The sequence below is a fragment of the Chanodichthys erythropterus genome, chromosome 18 (genome assembly GCF_024489055.1).
Source record: "Chanodichthys erythropterus isolate Z2021 chromosome 18, ASM2448905v1, whole genome shotgun sequence".
Lineage (NCBI taxonomy): Eukaryota > Metazoa > Chordata > Actinopteri > Cypriniformes > Xenocyprididae > Chanodichthys > Chanodichthys erythropterus.
In genome coordinates this window covers 24911564-24934143 of record NC_090238.1, presented here as the reverse complement: position 1 = coordinate 24934143, position 22580 = coordinate 24911564, and the positions used below count along the sequence as shown (strand labels likewise).

The 22580-nt window shown below is 38.5% G+C and overlaps 1 protein-coding gene across 1 annotated transcript in view; it reads right to left on the bottom strand.

The window, feature by feature from the left end:
- Positions 1–22160, bottom strand: part of esrrga (estrogen-related receptor gamma a) — a 151307-nt gene extending 129147 nt beyond the window's left edge. The window contains exon 1 of the mRNA XM_067367065.1: positions 22126–22160. The gene's annotated coding sequence lies outside the window, so the exon portion shown is untranslated. The remainder of the gene's footprint in view (positions 1–22125) is intronic.
- Positions 22161–22580: the final 420 nt, after the last annotated feature.

Here is a 22580-nt window from a genome sequence, read left to right as displayed (position 1 = left end):
CAAAGAGAATTTCCAGGGCTTTTAGCTTTAATTATCGGCAGATCTCTTACGCACTAAGGGCCGATAACAAAGGCGTTTCTTTGCCACATTGTTGTGGAGTGGCAATTAGAAAGGAAAGCCTCAGGCCGCTCTTACTGTGAGAGTGTGTGTGTGTACACGTGTGTCTAGGTGGGACGTCAGATTCGCGCAGGCTAACCCATGACCGGTGGAGCTGTTTTATAATTGAGGTCCCGTTGCCTTGAGCACAGCGTTTGTTAGGACCGTATCTGATACTGGGCTTTGAATTAGGCTGACGGTGGAGATGATGTGCTGCAGAAAAGGATGGAGTGCAAGCTGAGGACGTTTAAAAAAAGCATAGTGTGTTATACTGACTGAACAGAACATTATATTCCAGCTTTAGCATTGTACCATGTTCTTTGCATTTCTATTTCCAGGCCAGAAAGTGGTTCACAAAATGTCACATCAGTTTAAAAGCAGAGCAACCGAATGACTGGCCTTCAAAATAGCTTCCGGTCAAGAGGCACAATATTTTGAATACTTTCAAATGCTCTACTTTTATGGGTAGTTGACTTTTTTTTTTAATAAACATCAATAGTAAAACAATATTTTTCTTCAGAATTAAAATTTCTCAATAATTTACTTACCCCCATGTCATCCAAGATGTTTATGTCTTTCTTTCTTCAGTCAAAAAGAAATTAAGGTTTTTGAGGAAAACATTCCATGGACTTCAGCGGTTACCAATGGGTCGAAGGTCCAAATTGCAGTTTCAGTGCAGCTTCAAAGGGCTCTACATGATCTCAGCCAAGGAATAAGTGTCTTAGCTAGCAAACAATAGGTCATTTTCTCTATAAAAATGACACAAATGCTCGTCTTGCACTAGCTCTGTGATGTGCCACGCATTATGTAATCACATTGGAAAGGTCATGCATGATGTAGGCAGAAGTACAGAGCAAGTGTTTAAGAAGCGAACCTGCAAAGACCAAGTCAAACGGCCTTTACAAAAAAAAAAAAAAAAAAAAGTAAAACAATGATGTTTTTTCGCCCTACCGTGGTACTTCCACCTATGTCACACGTGACCTTTCCAAAGTGATTACGTAATGCATGGCACATAGCATAGCTATTTTTTTTTTTTTTTTTTTTTTTTAGAAAATGATTGATCGTTTAGCTAGATAAGATGCTTATTCCTCAGATGGGATTGCGTAGAGCCTTTTAAACTTGCATTGAAACTGCAGTTTAGACCTTCAACCCATTGGTAACCATTGAAGTCCACTATATGGAGAAAAATCCTGGAATGTTTTCCTCAAAAACCTTAATTTCTTTTCGACTGAAGAAAGAAAGACAAACATCTTGGATGATATGGGGGTGAGTAAATTATCAGGAAGTTTTAATTCTGAAATGAACTAATCCTTTAAATCACCCTCAATTTAAATGGTCTTAATTTAAATAAATAGCTTAAATAAATAAATGGTCTTACAATGTGACATGAATTGTTAAAAAAAAAAAATACTCCATGTAGTCTTAATTAATATGAGGTCATATAAGCTGCAATAATAAAAAAAAAAAATTATAAATAAATGAGGTTGAAAATGGTTTTAGTAAGTGCATGTCACATCGTGCAAACTTTCACGGAACCAAAACAATTACAACTATATGCGTCATCTTTTGGAATCCAGGAACTTCCCCAAATTATTTCATGTCAACTACCAATTTGTGGTCTTAAATGAAGGTACTTTTGCAATATTAAACAAATGCCTACATTACATTATTATGGAGGAAGATATCAAATCCTCAGCATTTTCCCTAAGTGAGAGAGAAGGGGTTGCCATCTTTATAGCACAAAGATCAATGACGTCATATGAGCCACCAATAAACCAAACACAGAAAGCTGTGGGGAGTATTTCTCCAACAAAGTGTCCACAAATATATGTGAACAGTCCTATGGACTTTAACATCTACTAAAGCACCAGTGGCTATAAATTGCTGAGGTAAGCTTTAACCTGGCCAAGTGCCTAGGTGAACTTTAAGTGTCCATTATTTGCAACTATGGTAACTTCAAAATGACTAAACCAAGATAAATCACTTTGGTGAAAATAAACTTTTTCTCTGCTCCAGCCCTAAGGCATAAAAGTGAAACTAAATGAACCTTTGAAACTGCATCTCAGGGGATAGTCACTATGAGAAAAAAAAAAAAATCCCTCTATAAGATTTTAAGTGCTGCAATTATTGACAAGGACTATATCGCCTACACTTCTTTTTCTTTTTTTCACCCCTTTCCTCCTCTGATCAGGACGGGGGGAAAAAAGCACGAAACCCATGAGACATCAGCAGCTGTCAGGTCCTTTAACAGCTGCTATGAAGTAGTTTACAGCAGAGCATTTGCCACTATCCCCAGACCCAGTTAAGAGGCCTTTTTAAAAATCGGCTCAACCAAAAAAAAAAAAAAAAAAAAAAAAAAAAAAAAACGGCGAGCGCACATACACACACACGCACACACATTAATCAAGCAGGGCTGCGAACTCACCGCAATACATCAATTACCACGCTTTTTAAACAAATTCCGCCTCTACGACAGACACCTTATTAGGACTCAGACTGGAAGTGCAGGGGTATGAGTAAAAGTCTATTAACGCAGACTTCGTCGCCGCTATTGTCGACGAGTCCACAAACAAATTCAAACCCTGCATTACAATTAACAAGAATAGAGCGAATGGATTGAGGGGGGGAAGGAATGAGATGGCGGATGGCTGAAAATCCTTGTAACGACTTCCAGCTTGCTAATTTCACAAGCTAATAATAAAAAAGGACATTGCTATGCACGGGCCGCCCTCCCTCTACCCCTCTCGCCGCGTCTCACCAGAGAGCTGCTGCCATTGTTCACATGAAAGACAATTAGACCCAGGAACATCAAACCTAAAAATGACAATCTGCTAACCAGCCCTGGGTATTGAAGGCATTCTCCTCTCCATTTTCTGGACTGATAGACAACAATCCTCTGAAGGCCTCTTTTTAGAGAGGAGGAAGAAAAGCAAAAGCTGGGAGGAAAAAAAAACGAGCCCTTCTCACTGATTTATGCATCTCTATTCAGAATTTATTAACCTGACTGCTGCCAATTGAAGCTCTGCCACTCTTATAGCCCCGAGCCTCGAATTCCTGACACGTCTAAAGAAATACACCAATAATGGCAGGCACGTATTTCCATACAGGAAAAAAAAGGAAAAGAAGAAGAAAGAAAGAAGGTGGGCATGACAGAAAGAGTGTGTTCGTGTGTGTATGTGCGTGCGGTTAGGAATAGGGTTGCGCGATTGCAACAAGTCCCCTGATCATCCCTCCTCCTGTTCCGGTTGGACGGTGAGGGTCAGGTTACTAGAGCTCTCAGCGAAGAACCCAAACCACACCGTTGGCTTTTTCCTCCCCTTCCTCTGGAGCATCAGTCATAATAGCTCTTCTACTCATGTCACCAGGGATGCCATAATATTGAACCAGTGACTTCTGCAAAACAAAGAGTGCTCTTAACAGACAGCATTGAGACTGATCAGGGAGATCGAAGTAAAAATTTTGCGTCATTGTAAAGGGTGAGACAACGAGAGACCATCATTTGCCAAGATGCCATGGGGCGATCCTGAGCCGTCAGAGTTAATGTTCGCTGAGGAACCAAACTGGGCTGGAACAGGCTCACTGGAGGTCCAGGAATAGAGTCGATCGATAGGTTTGACTGAAAGAATGCACATTCTCCAGGGTAAAGATTGAGTGGGGCTGAGATCTGATCCCTGGCTGCCGTGAATGGGGCTGGAAACTGGATTCCAACGCAGGGAGATGCTTGAGCTAAGCAAAGATGGTGAGGTAATGTGGCAAAGAATAGACACATGGTGGGGGAAAAAATGCAATCATGGGACTGGTAATACACACTCCTACCAGTTCCACCATGGCATCAGCCATCTTGCCACACATACATACAGTATACAGTTGTGGTCAGAAATATTGGCACCCCTGGTAAATATGATCAAAGATGACTATAAAAATAAATCTGCATTGTTTATCCTTTGATCTTTAATTCATAAAATGAGCAAAAATGTAATCTTTCATTTAAGGAAAAGAATTGAAAGTGGGGGGAAAATCACATTATGAAATAAATGTTTTTCTCCAGAACACGTTGGCCACAATTATTGGCACCCCTAGAATTTTTTATGAGTAAAATATCTCTGAATATTCTATAACATATTTTTTAGCACACCGGGGTGATCATGAACATGAAATTGTTCAGATACATGGTATCATGGACTTTATCAAATAACAGATGAAAAATCAAAACCTGAACGTTTCTGCTAGAAATCCGATAATGGGCCGTGGTTGGATCATCCAACAAACATCAAAACCAACACAAAAATGTGTCACTGAGCACAAAATGAAGCTTCTGCCATGGCCATCCCAGTCCCCTAACATGAACCCTAAAGAATTCACGAGTTCACATATCCATATAATTAAATGGAGTAAAGTTTTGCGTATTTGGCGTGCTGTCCGGGGAGAGGGCTCCGAGCTCGGAATTTTGGCCCGAACCCCGAGTACTCCCCCCGGTGTGGTAAAAGTAGATAGAACTATAAGTGAGGAGATGGGGTGGAGGAGGGATGCTGATGAACTCTGAGATGAACAGAAGTCAGTCTGCTGAATTTATACCTTTGACATTGGTTGAGTTGATTAACTGAATGCTCTCCACCTGTGCTAATTAGGTTAATTATCTGAACTTGCTCCTCCCGAATTTTGTTAATAAAACATCATACTGAGAGGAGTGAACTGAAGAGAGGAAGCACCAACATGGAGCTGGAATCTGAAGTATCTGGAGAGATTCTGCATGAAGGAATGGTCTCTGATCTCGTCAGGTGTTCTCCAAACTCATCCAGCATTATAGATGAAGACTCAGGGCTGTTATCTTGGCAAAAGGAGGTTGTAAAAAGTACTGAATAAAAGGGTGCCAATAATTGTGGCCAACACGATTTGAAGAAAAACATTTATTTCATAATGTGATTTTCCCCCCACTCTCTTTTAACATATATATATATATATATATATATATATATATATATATATATATATATATATATATATATATATATATATATATATATATATATATATATATATATATATATATATATATATATATATATATATCTTAAAAACTGCAAATGCAAACACAAATCTCAATTTAAATAATACATAGTTAAACATTATAGGAACTTTCCCCACACTTATGTAACAAAACTGCTGATTCTGACAGCTATGCCATTAATATATTTTGCAAAATTTAACAAGTTAATATTTTGCTTTAATGATAATCAAAATTCCACTATTATAAAATAATTATATTTTTGTTAATATCCATTCTGAATTTGACTAGCTAAATTACAGAATCAAACAGTTATAAATATCAAATTCAGTAACAATTATATGTAATATCGTGTGTATATGTTTCATTTTTGGGTTTGAACTATCAGCTCACAAGGTTGAAGCATGTAATAGCAAATTTAATTACTTTAACTAATTTAGCCCAAAACATGGAGGAGGGAAAAGCCAAAATTAAAAGCTTGCACCACTGTGACCATTAGACTCCTGAGAAAAATACAAACACCCTGAGCGCGACCACCACTTGATAACTAATTCATTCACTTCCGGGGTTCACTCATGCTGTTCGGCCTGCTTATTGGTTTTTGAGCATCCCGCTTGGATTTTGGATGGAAACCCATATTGATCAGGCCTACAGTCGATGCCCATCAGGAGGAAACAGACTAGGCCATTAGAGTAGCAGTCAATGGCCAGGGCTTGCAAGGGGTAACTTTAGCACAGCCTCAGAGGCACATTGACGAGAATCTAATCCCCCTCTAAGTGCCGCTATGATACTGCCATGCACTTTCTCAAACGCTTCCCATAGCATCGCGTCAGGGATTTTTTTTTTTGGCCGGGCAATGAGAACAGGCATGAAGAGATTCAAATAAAGCCATCACGCAGCACTATAGGGCCTTCAGGTTGCTATCGCCATTAATCATTAGCGTAGCGGCTAACTACATCATGTCATTCCATGTAAGTGTGATACAATACTATAGTGGTGTATTACATATGTCGAGTGGCTTGAATCAATCGCGGTGAATACTAAAGGAAGTACAGGCATTGCTTCATTTGTTCAGATAGACATGCAGTCCAACTTTTAGTTGATTCTACTTTCAGATTCTTATTCAATAACAGAATTTGACAATGTTTTCATAAATGTCACATGAAAAGGTGATTAGCTGGATTCACGCAACTTAGTACTGAGAGTCAGACTACGTTTCAAAAGTTTGTGAGATTTGTTTTATTAAAAATACAATACAATAAAATATGTAATATTGTAAAATGAAATTTCAATTAAAATAACTTTTAGAATTTCATATACTGGTAACCTTTTATTTTGATGGTCCCTTTTGATTCTGTTGACTATAAGTAACTTTAGGGCTGGGCGATGTATCGAATGCTTTTGTCACGCGCATTTCTTCAGTAAAGCCGGTTCCCTGATTGCCGCTAAATCGCCATCACCTGCTTTCAAATGAAGCGGCATTTAATAGACAGAGCCGTAGTTCACTGATAAGACACGCAATATCGCGTTCAATATCGACGGCGATACATATCGATATTGAACGCGATATTGCGTGTCTTATCAGTGAACTACGGCTCTGTCTATTAAATGCCGCTTCATTTGAAAGCAGGTGATGGCGATTTAGCGGCAATCAGGGAACCGGCTTTACTGAAGAAATGCGCGTGACAAAAGCATTCGATACATCGCCCAGCCCTAAGTAACTTTGCAACTATTTGCAACTATTACTTTTGCAAGTTATTCTAACCCTAACCCTACCAGTCTACTTATACTCTACTAACACTCTAATGAACTCTAATGAATCTAATTATTATCAATGTTGAAAACAGCTGTGCTGCTTAATATTTTTGTGGAAACTGAAGCATTTTTCAAGGATATTTTTATTAACAGAAAAATCAAAAGAACAGCATTTATTTGAAATAGAATATTTTATAACATTATAAATTACAGTATTTACTGTCATATTAGATTGATTTCATGCATCCTTGCTGAATAATATATATATATAAAAAAAACAAAAAAAAAAACTTTCTGTAAAGTATACACACTTTCTGCGATTTTTTCAGTTTTTTTCTTCTTTTTTTTCTGTAAAGCCATTCACAATAACTGCGACTATTTTAATGTCTCTTTTTGCCATTCTATTATTGTGGTATAATGCATTTCAGATAAAACCCAGCTCTTAAATGACATATTAAAACAAACCAAATTGTGGTTGGTCGCCTTACAGTACATGCAGGTCAGACCATCTCTTCCTGTCTGAGTGGCCAGTTCTTGGTTACAATAAGCTGAAAAGGAGGTAAGACCTTGTGCCGCAAGTCAATGCAACTAACCTATGCAGTAAAAACATCAAGATTTTTGATAACTTCCAGAATTTGTAACTACACTGAAGCCGTCAAGTGTCCTTTTTATTTTTTGTCTGTCATTAAAACTGAAATCTATGATAAGCACTAAATTATAGCGAATTAACAAAAAAAAGAACAAAAGCATCTAGTCAAGCAAGAGCTGGGCTAAGCGAGGCTGGTGGTACTCTGAGTCACAGTGGCGGCGGGAAGCCTGTGGAGAAGCTGCTGGTCAACTGGTCTGAAGCTGAGCTGAGCATGCTAATTAGTGCTGAGCTGAGGAATGAGCGTGCATTAGCTATGCGACTAATCAATGGGAAAAATCACTGAGCAAACTCCTATACACCCATTTATTTTTAGTCCCTTGTAACCTCCATTCCCTGCTCTCATTAGCGACTTGGTCTTAGAGGAGTGTGTGTCCAGAAGAGAGAAAAAAAAATAGAAAACACTCTCTCAACAACATGCTAGCCCTGAATTACCAACTATAGAGCATATTATAATAATAATGATGCTTCTCCATATACAAATCAAGTGATGTGTGGTGAAAGGGCATGATCTTATTGTATGCTGATTCATTGACCTTTCTGATCATGAAAACGTTCCCAAAAGATTGTAGGGGTTGAATCAACAGTTCAGGAGTCCAACCAGCTCATTTAATCTCCCAGACGTCCCAGAAAAATGCATGATTGTTCAATTTATTCAGTTTATTAAGTCTTCAATTTAATGATGTAATTCTCAAATCCCCAATCATGGCTTTCTAAGTTAAATAGGGTGAACGATATGAGGAGCACTGAAGGCTCGCTCAACTACTTTTTCTATACAGGATGGACTGTTTGCCATTATATAATGGCATGTTTGCCATTACAGGACCCCACGAAATTTGAATAAAATCAATGATCAGTGAAAAACCGTGGTGGACTTTTAACAGCAAGTAAACAAATTTCCTTTGTGTGATTTGTTTGTGGCTCCTCTCTCTCTCTCTCTCTCTCTCTCTCTCTCTCTCTCTCTCTCTTCTCTCCCTTCCTCCCTTATCTGCTTCACTTTTGGGAATAGCAGAGATTAAGCAAAGTAAACTTGGCTTTACTTATCATATTGTGCTCAGGAAGCCCTGTAAGGAATAGGGGATAAAATAATTCGAATGCAAATGCTGAACTTTGAGCCACGAACATTGTTTGGCACCGTCAAGCCGCTGTCAGCAAAGGGAATATGATATTTGTTGGGATTTTCACAGCACAAACAGAGCAACCCATTTCTCTATCCAACTAGCACCACCGTTTAACTAGCTCGGCCTGAAAAAGAGATCACATGCCACCCTGTGGGATTTTGTTTACAATGCAATTCTCCTATTCCTTCCTCATTTCACAGACTGCAGAAACCGAGCAGTGGACTGTGGGAAACAGGCGTAAGCCTACGGAGGCCACAACCACGACTAAATGCTGTAATACGCTATTAAATGTTTAATCTCAACTGGGGCCGAGACGCTCTCTGCGGAAGATACAGTGAGACATCAATGGCTTCCCACACAAACACACACATACTCAAACTCATACTGCAAGCAGCAGTGAATGATTCCGACAAAAGGAATGCGACTGTCGGTTGACAACAGAGCCTGTGACTTCAGCAAATTGACAATGATGAAAATTAAAAGATTACCTACAGTGTCAATACAAGCTTGAAGTGAATCAAACAAATACAGGGTTCCCACACCTTTTAATTCATTTTCAATAACGTTGTATATTACTTCACATGATCCTTAGGAAATCATCCTAACATGCTGATTTGCTGCTCAAGAAACATTTTTTTATTATCAATGTTGAATACAGATGTGCTGCTTAGTGTTTTTGTGTAAACTGTGATGCTAAATAATTTAATAAAAAAGAGAGAGAGAGAGAGAGAGAGAGAGAGAGAGAGAGACCTTATTATAACACAAAACCTAGAGAAATGGCAACATATTTTCATTGAACTATGGTGCCAGAGAGACATTTGAGAAAGCATAAAATCACAGACATTGTTGATTGGCCGCCACAATATCAATACAGAAACCTTGAAAAGCTCTGCACCGAAGCGAAGGAGACAAAAGCGTCTGTGCGGGTAGCTGGGGGAGGCAGGAAAGGAGGGAGGAAGGTGGAAGGTAAAGTAACTCAGAAAGGAAAATAAAGCCCCCCCTCCAGCACACAGCCCCCTCACTGGTGATTAATCAACCGACACACAGCCTGATGCACATTAACCAGATAATTAATAATTTCTTAGGGGATGCCAGCTTGGCAAGTGTTTTATCAACCTGCTGAAGGAGGGAGGGGGGTGGAGGGAGGGGCCTACAGAACCCTGGGATCATCATTATCATCTGGCATGAATATTCATTAGGATTTGAACCCACAACCCACTGGTAATGAGTCCAGAGCCGCACGCACTAATCCTCACTTATGGGCGCCGTGGCACCATCACCTGTGCAGAGATGTCAGAGGAAGTTGAAAGAGCAGGTGACACACACGCACAAACTACCTCTCATCATCTGTGTTAGTTTTCCGTACAGTATATAGTATATGCTTATTTTTTCATAATATATGCTATAAAATAAAACATGTACTTACATAAAATGTTTTCATAAGATCCAAAATCCTCCCAAAGCAAAATTATATTTGTGCTCATCCACTCTCCTCGTTGCACATTTGCTGCTAGATCTGTGAAATTTTTATGCAAACCTCACATTAAGCGAACGCAACACTGCAGAATTCCCCACAATGCACCCACTCAGCTGCAGCTGAAGTTTAAGTGCGAGACCAAACATGTGACCCGTTCGCCTCTATTCTGTCTGATGGCCATGTCTCAGGCTTCACACCCTCTCTAAAGCTGCATCAAGTGGTCCATGTGATGCCATTCCCCTGGTACTGCGGTCCAAAGCTTACTCGCCCTGCTAAACTCCCTTCCCACTGTAACATTGTTTTGTTTGAAAAAGTCAGTTTTTAACTCTCTTTAAAAGTTTCATTTTGCTGGGATGTAAGCTGATTATGGAGTTTAATTCTTAAACCTGGTTAAAAAAAAAAAAAAAAAAAAAAAAATGCACACATAGAGCAAGAGCTTTAAACAAGGGAATAACCTCTGTGGAACTGATTTTCATGTGAATATATTCCAAGCAATCCACAGGAGTGAAGCAGGCAGCCCCAGACACATTTGGGTACCTGTTTCCCCTCACAGCCATCCTTAGAAGAAAACATCAAAAGGCTTTCAGGAAAATTGAGAGTGACAGCTCCTTCATTTGTATTCTCCATGACATTACAGATCTAAACTGTAGTCTTAAGGCTTTTTTAACTGTTTGTCAGGGGAGGCTCATTGTTCTTTGCCTCTTAGATCTCGGCTTCTGAGGCTCCTGACTTTCTGCATACTTGCCGTTAACTTTGATGGATCGTTTTGCTTCATGTCGCAGTGCAAACACGGGCAGGGCCCGCTGTCAAAATTTTCCAAATCCGGGAAAACAGAAATAGGGCTTGCTTTCCCATCGAACTGATGCTTTTTTAGAGATATGTAGAGAGCAGGCAGCACCAGTGCAAGCATAAACATTTCATTGGATAAACAAAAATACTGTGTGTGTATGTGTGTGTGTGTGTGTGTGTGTGTGTGTGTGTGTGTGTGTGTGTACGAGTGTGTGTGTGTTAGCACACGTGTATGTCTGGTGTATATACACACCGATCAGGCATAATATTATGACCACAGGTGAAGTGAATAACACTGATTATCTCTTCATCACAGCACCTGTTAGTGGGTGCGATAAATTAGGCAGCAAGTGAACATTTTGTCCTCAGCGTTGATGTGTGGAAAAATGGGCAAGCTTAAGGATTTGAGCAAGTTTAATAAGGGCCAAATTGTGATGGTTAGACAACTGGGTCAGAGCATCTCCAAAACTGCAGTTCTTGTGGGGTGTTCCTGGTCTGCAGTGGTCAGTATCTATCAAAAGTGGTCCAAGGAAGGAACAGTGGTGAACCCGGCGACAGAGTCATGGGCGGCTGAGGCTCATTGATGCACATGGGGAGCGAAGGCTGACCAATGTGTTCCGATCCAACAGACGAGCTACTGTAGCTCAGATTGCTCAAGAAGTTAATGCTGGTTCTGATAGAAAGGTGTCAGAATACACAGTGCATCACAGTTTGTTGCGTAAGGGTACGATAGCCGCAGACCAATCAAGGTGCCCATGCTGACCCCTGTCCACCGCCGAAAGCATCAGAGCATCAGAACTGGACCACGAAGCAATGGAAGAAGATGGCCTGGTCTGATGAATCATGTTTTCTTATACATCATGTGGATGGCCAGGTCAGGGCTGTTTTAGCAGCAAAAGGGGGACCAAAACAATATTAGGAAAGGTGGTCACAATGTTATGCCTGATCGGTATATTAGATATGTATATATATTATATATATATATATATATATATATATATATATATATATATATATATATATATATATATATATATATATATATATATATATATATATATATATATATATATATATATATATATATATATATATATATATATATAGATATATATATATAGATATATATATATATATATATATATATATATATATATATATATATATATATATATATATATATATATATATATATATATATATATATATATATATATATATATATATATATATATATATACATATATATATATATATATATATATATATATATATATATATATGCACTCATCAGATACTTTACTAATTTAATTATCTGGATTATAGTGGCCTGCAATGTAATCAGCAAATAAATGCCAATATACGTGGGCATTGGTGTGTATATATAAAGAGTTTGGTTCCAAAACGCAATAAACTGCATTTTTTTTTTTTTTTTTTTACGTTTCCGCCAAAATCAGTATTGTGTCTGGTCAGTATTGATAAGTCATTCATTAATTTTGCACAAAATGCGATATCCGCTGTGCTATTCTGTCATGTTTTCTCCCTTTCTTTCTAAAACGCGACAAACGTCAGTCTCCCTTCTCTGCAGAATGCGATATATACGCTCAACCAATCACAGAGCACCATTCCACGCACTGTAAACAGTAATGGCGCCGCTCTAAATACACCTGGCATCCAAGTTTTCCTTATTTACTTTGTACTTTGTGATTAAAAAACAAAAAAACTAAACAAACAAAAAAAAAAAACAGAAAATTGAATAATTTTGATGGCATTGATGAACCTGTGCTGGTTTCTGTGGTGGGGAAGAAAAGTAAGTCATCGAAATGTAATCATTTACGTGAGGAGATTAAGAAGATGAGGCACTCGAGTAATTTATAACATTAACAAGATAAAATAATTTAAAGTTAAAATAATTTTGGGAGCGTGGTTTTAACATGCAACCACATTATTAAGTGCTAAAATCTTTTGATCAGATTTACAATGTACCAAAAAAACAAAAAACAAAAAAACAAAAAAAAAGGCAAACATATCTAATTACCTCACAATAATAAGATCCTCTGACTATCGGAATCACTAAAACATGACAGAGGAGAGTAGACTCCTCCTGCATGCAGCTCAGCTAACAGGGTTACGGCTGCTCTGCTTATAAACCCGGCTGCTTTGAAGTCCAACCCAACATTATATAGGGTGTCACTGTTTATTACAGATAACTAATGCTCTAAGTCTTTATTTGCTGCTATTTATTGGCATTTTATTGAGGGGGGTCACTGGAGAGATGCTGGCCGGCTTGTCTGCCCGGTTCTTTAATCACCGTCAGTAGGTAAAATCGTCTGTGACAACTAATCCAAAAAGCAGATTATATTTATTTTGGCTACAGTGGCTAGTAATTCGTTAAAATCAACAAAGCCTTTTCATTAGCCCCCCGCTGTTGTCCTCAAAACAGACATTCTGCTGGTCTCAAAAGCACAGAGCAACACACACACATACCGCTCACATGCCTCAGATAGACAAGAAGATGGAATAGGGAAAAAGAGGGAAAGATATAAAGAGGAAAAAGAGAAATAGTAGAGGAAAAAAGAAGAGAGAAAGAATTTGTGAGGGTGAAACAGCAGAAAGACATCTATACTAATGGAGACAGGAATCTCAGAAAGGGAGAAGATGGGCAAAACCAAGGGAGAGAAAGAGAGTGTTGCAGCCCAGACGTTGCCCTTTCTGTTTATTCCTCTGTGTATCACGCTAAGCTCCCCAGACAGCACACATACAACTCAAACTGCCTGTACATTTGGCTTCCCTCTTCTCTTTTCCACTTCTCTCTGGAGTAACAAAAAATATTCCTGTAAATTGACCAAAAAAAAAAAAAAAAAAAACACCTTGTTCTGCGATTCCTGCTAAACACACACCATGAAACCTACAAGACAAACCAAACGAATTCTGCTTCCCCATTATTAGCACAGTCGCTATTTTGTCCACATCACATAATTGAGGTGGACACAAACAGCAGTAGGTTTGGGCTTATCGAGCAGTTCATGTCGGGATTTAAAGATTTCCGCACAAAACACGATTAACACTAGCATGCGACGTGTGGACCTTATGTCATTCTTTCAGACAGTGAGGGTATCAGATCTTTGTGTTAGCCAAACCACTAGGAAAACTATGTATATTGACTTTTAATCTGGGTCTTCGACCGGGGGTCCGCTGTGGTACTGCAGAGGGTCCGCCAATTACTGTTTTATCACAAATAATTTGTTAAATTGAAACATGGGTAAAAAACATCACAAAGTCAAATTTAAAGGTGCCCTAGAATCAAAAATCGAATTTACCTTGGAATAGTTGAATAACAAGAGCTCAGTACATGGAAATGACATACAGTGTGTCTCAAACACCATTGTTTCCTCCTCCTTATGTAAATCTAATTTGTTTAAAAGACCTCCGAAAAACAGGCAAATCTCAACATAACACCGACTGTTACATAACAGTCGGGATCATTAATATGTTTGACCCTAATATTTGCATATGCCAGCCCATGTTAAAGGCATTTAATAATGTCTGGAGCTGCACAGCTTAATCATTAGACTAGGTAAGCAAGCAAGAACAACAGCGAAAAATGGCAGATGGAGCGATAATAACTGACATGATCCATGATTACATGATATTTTTAGTGATATTTGTGAATTGTCTTTCTAAATGTTTTGTCTTGTAAAGATGTACCTCTAGTAAACATCCATTTGAGGGTTATATTAGCTGTGTGAACTTTGTAAATGCACTGTATTAAAGTCAAGAGCTCGGGGGGCAGGGAGCGCGCGGTTTAAAGGGGCCGCAGCCTGAATCGGTGCATAGTTAATGATGCCCCAAAATAGGCAGTTAAAAAAATTAATAAAAAAAAAATCTATCGGGTATTTTGAGCTGAAACTTCACAGACACATTCAGGGGACACCTTAGACTTATATTACATCTTGTAAAAACTGGTTCTAGGGCACCTTTAAATATAAGCACCCTTAAACGAAAGCAAGAGAAACCGTTGATACTGTAATAAAATCATACTGGTGAAACATTTGGCAAATGCTCCAGAGCATTTCTGTGTTTGCGCTCTGGAGAACGTCAAATGTTTCCACTTAAAACGTTTTTGTAGAGGTGAGAAATGTAGCCAATAACAGTCATATTTGTTGATCTCAATAGCTATACAGGTTCCACTCACCACTCAAGATACCAGAGTGTTTGTTCAGTGCTGAGTTCTGCAGACTCGCCAATCTTCTCATTAACAAAGACACTATGTAGGTAAGAGATTCATTGTGCAGTGTAGACAACTTTAATGGAAGATATTAATGAAACTTTGTGAGAATGCGAACTGAGATGAGTGACAGCTCTTTAGTGATAGTAAAGGCAGCTTTTAAGGCTATATATAATCCATTGAATAAAAGTTTTGTTTTTGGTCAATTACATGCAATTACGGAAGTGACATCTACATGTAAATAAGGGATTCACTCTCAGAATTGCAAATGACAGTGACAACTAGCATGGGACAAAAAATATGGCATGTCAAAATAGAAACATGCAATGTAAATGCAGACTAATAGATTAATAGAAAAATATTTGTACCACTATATTTTTGATATTCTACTCCAATTATTAGTAAAAATGTCTTAAATGACTGTACATTGCTATTCTTGTTATGGTGGAGCTATTGCTTACACATTATCTGCACTTTACAAGAGAACCCTCACTAATTTCAGATGCTCAGTGATTTGATGCTTAATTTTCCATCACACAGTTAGATTAAAATTTTCTTTGTTAAATTTAAGCTAAAGTTTGAGTAAATATTTAATTGTCCATCTGACAGTAACATTTAAAATGTATGACTCAGCAAATCCATTAAATTAATTTACAACAACTGTAAACAACTAATGAATTATCATGATTTTTATTGCATCGTATGCTTGTTATGATGCATAAATCTCAATTATAACAACAAGTAATATACAGACAATGATGCATGTACAACAACGTGTATAGTTCTAATCTCCTGTCTTAACATAATATTAACGATGGTTGGTTTCTATTAATATCGAAGGCTATATGCTTAATATATAGCTCTGTTTAACATATTTTGTATCAGGGGTTCCAGCTCCATCGCCTAAAGGGTATTTGCCCTGAAAAACATAGAAGACTCCTCCTGTAATAATTCGATTTTTACAAAGAATTTTTTACCCCTATGTTGGCACATTACTCATCTACACATGTAAAAAGATATATGACAGAAAATTGTTTTAACTTTTTTAAAAAAATATTATATACATAGAAACTAGGGGTGTAATGCTACACAAACATGATGGTTTGGTACGTACTGGTATTGGAGTCACTGTTCGGTACAGAGTTTGGTACAGCAGGGGGAAAGGCCAAACTATTAAAGGTGCCCTAGAACTTTTTTTAAAAGATGTAATATAAGTCTAAGGTGCCCCCTGAATGTGTCTATGAAGTTTCAGCTCAAAATTTTGCGGCATCATTATAAATGAGCCAATTCAGGGCTATTGGCCCTTTAATTCTCGTGCTCCACCCACAGAGCTCGCGCTTGCCTTGAACAGTGCATAAACAAAGTTTACACAGCTAATATCTAGCTAGCCTCTGTTTTGTTTGACAACACTTCGAACGTCAACAGGAAGTTACTCCACCCAGGATCACTTAGAGCGCTTTTAAATTCAGTTGCTTTTTATTTTTAGATATAAGAAATCAACACTCAACACTCAAATAATAAAGAAAAAACATGTAAATTGCATATAAAGCAGGCTATATAAAATAAGACATTACTAACAGGTAAAGTAAATATAATGAATATATAAGCTAATGTAATGCATATATTTAGTGAAATGCTCCCCTCTAGAGTTCATTTCTCTAGTGAACTAACATGCTGTTGACACTAAAGGTAAATGTAATGCTACACGAGATATTGTTCCCAAGCTGTTTTACTGATATCTTTCCATGTTTGAAACACTAGTTGAGAAATTACACGCAAACATATCTATGCATAGATTGTCTGTTCTTCTTCTGTGCTTTTTCCTGTTGTGGTGGTTAGCAAACAGCATTGCATTACCGCGCCTCCTTCTGGATTGGAGTGTGGATCGCCTGTGGCTGACTGTATTCGCCGTGTGACTGCATGCACCGAACAGTTACTGTTACACCCCTAATAGAAACTGATCATCTTTATGCCTATATTGGCATATTTCATATTCCTATGTACTTAAGTAAACAAAAAATATAAATAAAAGTTTGTATAGAAAATATATAAATTTATTCCACACACAAACCAACTGAAACTTTTATTGTTCTAGGCACTGAAAACACAAATAACACCTGCCTAAGCTTTTTTTCTTTCTTATTAATGTTTTGTTTATGTCCCCCATCTCTACCATCCCCTTATTGCTATAAAAAAAGCCATGAACGCTGGACATGACAGCTGAACATGTGAGTGCGTGTGGGAGCAGGAGGAGGCCCCGGGGCTTTGGGGGTAGAACAGGGCAAATAGGGGAGCTGCTGAGGCGTGATCAAACAGGGCCACCGAGTTAATTCCCCACCATGACTGCTGTGGAGACAGAGTGTGTGTGGTGAAGCAAATCGTACGCTCGTACAGCATCTCAGCACACACACGCAGAAAATCAAGTGCAAGTGCCAGACACAAACTATAGTGTTAGTGTCAAAGACTCTGTCACGCTCTCTCTGAACCAAATCCAAAGCGTTGGCTGTGCAGTCTGTCAATCAATATGTATATTTTCAGAGGCCCTGAAACAGATTACAAAACTGCATTTGGTAGCAACATGGTGTGTACGTACTGACATCAATCATAATGAAAAGTCTTTAAAATATGTTAGAATTAATGTCAAAAACAGAACTTAAAATAAATTCTCAAACACAACACTCCAATGTCAAACCACATTTGGCCATCAGCTAAATCGGAACAATTCTCGTCAACCAAGTGCTCCAAATGGCCGTTTCTATTCTAACTAATCAGCCATTATAAATTTCATAATAAGATAAGTTCTAAACTGTCTTTAAAGAGGAGCAATAGTCAACCCAGTTTCCACTGGCTGAAGAAGTGCATACCTCCAGAAAGGTGGTCTAACCTTTAGGCAATCAGCAAGGGACTCACACTGACAACATTAGCCAGCGTACAGAAAATTCCCACCTAACCGGTTAGCCAATCAGCTGGGTACTAGAGGCAAGGTTGGTGTGGGTGGACGGATGCAAGAGGACGCTAATTGGTAGCTAGGGTCAGCGGGGTTGAGACCCAGAGAGAGAAAGAGAGACAACATTTGGGATGACATGTCTCTTTAAAATCTAATCTGGTGGGATTGTTGGGTGGGCATATAGGATGAGTATGTGTGTGCGTCTGTAAGAAGGGCTTTAATGGGCGCGCACCTTGGGGGGTGAGGGGTGGGCGGGGGTTAAAATAAATAAAAAGTGTGAGGAGAAGTGAGGGACAGTCACCTAAGACAGTGCTCTTTGACACTGCCTGTGTCTCTCCTCCATTAGGCTGCAACCGAGGCCCTGTGGTAAAAGTACTCCCACACCACAATACTTTTATCTTCCCGAAACATTATCCCAGCATGTTAATCGTTTAATATTGCATTCTTCATGCAGCCATAAACTGCAGACACTGTTCTTTTAGGAAGTTGTGCAGAGGGGCTCGGTTTTCCTGTCCTGAGCATTTAGTACAAGAGCTGAGGTGAACGGGTCCTATATATATTACAACAAACCAAGAGAGAGGAACCAAGGAAGCTACAGTAACAACAGTCCACAACAGACCTCTCTATTTATGACAGAGCAAAACAGAAGAGATATTACATCAGTTAAAGAACACTTGACGTCAGACAGAAATTCAGAAAATCAAAGTGCATAGACTCGTCATTAAATTTGAAATAAAGGAAGCTGAGGCTATGAGTGAAAGAAGTATAGTCATTTCAATGCGTTTTATTCATGAAACACAAGCAGAACAAATTTGCGTAAACTGTTCGTGAAACCATTCTTGTGCAAGCTGTTGCGTTAATGTGATCATTTATTTTGATGTTGGTGTGACAATTTATTCACTAAACTATTCTTATGGGAAATTGCCATAAAAAACTACTCTCGTTTTAAGTCAGCCTTTCCGACTGCATTCTTTTGATTTACAAAAAAAATGTTTTACAAAAGAAATCGCCACATCATGAACAATACTAAATGTCAAATCAGAATGATTTACACAAAAATGAATTTAACATCAGAAATTTAAATACGAGTCTTAATGATAACTGAAAATACGCATACTTTTAGCCAACTGAAAATTTGTGGGAAAACATATATTCAGTTTTTCTTCAACTGAATGAGGTCTCAACCTCATTATGTTAGACATTAAATTAAATATAAAGGAAATACCTCAACACACTGTGTGAAGCCTTCAAGAGTTTTGACAGCATCTAAAATTACACCAACCAGAAAACATGACTACAGTATTTAATTAACAAATAGCTATCTTGTAAAAATGAGACTGTACAAATTAGAGACTGTACAAATTTGCTAAAACATAAAATAGTTACGAATTGTCATCATGACTCTTCTTTCAGAATATTAATATGTTATTTTATTCTTGGCATCATTCTTGGCTTTTCTGATTTCTGAGCTTTTCCACACAGAGAGACAGAATAATAATAGTACTAATTAGAATAAGAGTGAATGATGGTGGAGATGAGAGACACAGGATGTGAGCATCAACAATAGAACAGCACGACATTTCACGCCATTAAGGCTAAAATACACCAAAATGAAGAGCACTGAGTAATTAAGCTTGCTTGACCACAGACACCCTCATCATTTACGCTTTCTTAGCATTTGAGACTTTTTTCCCGCCATTTTCCAAGCGGTTACGTGGAGGGTCGTGAGCTCGAACAATAGGCGAGGTGTAATGTGTGCCCGCCTCCCATTGCTGGCACAAGTGCATGTATGTGCGCAAGCGGCATTAGCACCATAAAAACGCATAGCACTTAACCTCTGAACGGCCCGTGTGCACCTCTAACGTGGCGGAGAAAAGCACCACCACTTACACAGGCAAATGACATCGGCGTGCCTCAAAAAACTATGTCAAAACCAGAGCACAAGCCAGTTCACCCCTCACACACACACACTCTCTCTCTCTCTCTCTCTCTCTCTCAGAGGCAATCTTCATATTTAGTCAAGCCAGTGAATATTTTGAGATTTCGGCCATGTCTGGGAGAGAAGCAAGAAGCATCAATTATTTAGAGGAGGTAACTCGATGCTTCCTCTGTTGAGGCAAATCTGCAGGCCGGTCCCCTGAGACAATAAAAAATGAATTAGGGAGAATTTATTAGTGTGTGTCTGAGTAAAACACTGGGCCTTAACGCTACAGTCTACCGCCTGCCTGCATCGGCTGATATCAGTCAACACAAGCCACATAGCTTGAGCATGAAAAACACGCGCAGAATCAGAGTCTTTGGGGGTGCCTTAAAAAAGGCTCATCAATAAAACAGGCCTTTTTATATGTGCATTCTTTGCAGGCTGTTTCATGGCATGTTTGTTCACACTCCGACTGGGATTTGTAGGGAGCACAGCTGTGCATTCATCCTAAAAACAATATTCCTCCTCAAAAGAGTTTATGCAGCATGGAGGAGAGAATTGGGGGGGAATGAAAAACAGAAAAACAAATGAAAGCAGGCTGGCAGTTTTGCCCAGCTGTAAGATGACCCAAACGGCTGAGGGAAATAGAGAGAGAGGCTCCTTTGAAAGCTGCGGATAGACAAACAAGGGAAAAGCATATTTAAAAATAAACCAAAGCCCTTTAGCTCTGAAACATCTGAAATATGATGAGGAAAATGGATTATATAAACTCCACTCTGTGGTAGTTTACTAAAATGTTGGTATGATTTAGAGTTGTTCAAGGTATGGAAAATAATTGTGATTTGGATTAGGAACCATCTTTAAGATACGCAAGTCCATGAGTGAATAATACGGTTTCATACGCAGATAGCCCTGACTAACAATCTGACAACATATGCTTATTGTATTGTGTTCTTGGCTAAGCTAAGTTTTAGAGTGTGTGACAAGTGAGATTTACTATCAAAAACTGGCTAATTCTCAAAATAACTGGAGTAAGATCATGCCGTAAAGGCACAGTCATATAAAGAGCAAATCTCAGCTTTCAAGGAGGCTGTGCAGATACTATGGCATCTCATAAATAAATACATAAATAAATACATACACACTAAGATGTTTTTTTCCTTTCAATTTGGGATTTTTTTTAAGTAGGATAAACTGTAGAAAGGATTCCAGTGAGTGCTAGCAATAGTAATGCTACCAATCAATTAGCAAACAAGCAAAAAAGAAAACAGATGAAGAAAATTACAAGTACAAAACATTTCCAATCCCACCAACATCTATCCCTAATGCATGCTAAAGAGTGTAGTGTTCAGATAAAGCCCACAAGTTGGGAGGAGACCTGAGAAAAGACTTTTCACTCATCTAACAAGTAAAACTCATCCCATTCTAGAGATAAATGAATCAATATATAAATAAATAAAAAGGATATTAAAAATGGCTGGTTGCTGACCCTACGCCTGGCAATTGTATTCCAACTGCTGTAATCTAGAATGGGAAACTGGAGACATGTCTGGGATTGAAGCAGATATGCATATTTAACAGGGCAAGGCTTGATAAATAACCCACTTAGAAAACTCCTGACAGCCCGACTGAGACATTAGCAATGACCAGAGGAGACACAGCGCTCTTGCATGTATTCGTGCATGCGCGCGTCTTCGGGGAGGGGAGGGGGGTTCCCCTTTTAGCTCTGTGACGAGGAGGGCAAAGCATTCGATGCACGTACCAATTACTCTTCCATCTCACCCTCGCTAAAGGCAAGGCAATGCAATCTTCACATTATAATCAAAACCATATGACAAAGCCAGGGCCATTAGAGAACAATTTCAAGTGTTTCGCAGCAAGACAGTGATTTTAGAATTGCACTTACATATGCTGAGTGCTTACCTCTGCGTGAATGCACCTGCTAGACAGCTCAAGCTTCCCTTTCCTACCTAGTGAACAAGTGAGCAAGAAAAAAAAAAAGAAAAAAAAAAAGAGGGAGAGAGAGGGCTGCGACAAAGAAAACAACTTAACAGCCGAGGATAGAGGTGTAATTTGAGTTTATCTGTGTGGACAGATAATGACAGTTTGAACTCCATTTAGAGGTAGTGAGGCTCCAAACCTGTACTTTAGTCTGCTTCAAACATAGTTCCCTTCACACCTCTTCTGCTGACGGCAGGAAAGAGAACCAAACATGAAAGTCTAATGTTTACAGATTACATCTGACCAGTGGTGCGTGTAGTGATTCTGACCAGGTCCTTCCTAAAAAGAGGAATTTTGTGACAGATTGTTGGTAAGTGGCTGTATTTTGCCCAAGTATGTTCCAACAGCAATTTGAATACATTTTATTTCTACCAAAACCTAAAATAAGGATTATAATGTAAAGTAAAACTACCAGGTTAAATAAAGTCCCATCTCTTACCACACACAGTCTCACACACACAAAAAAAAATAAAAAAGATATTTATATATATATATATATATATATATATATATATATATATACACACACACACACACACACACACACACTAGTGAGGTAATAACTGTGCGATTCATGAGGTAGATAAAATTATA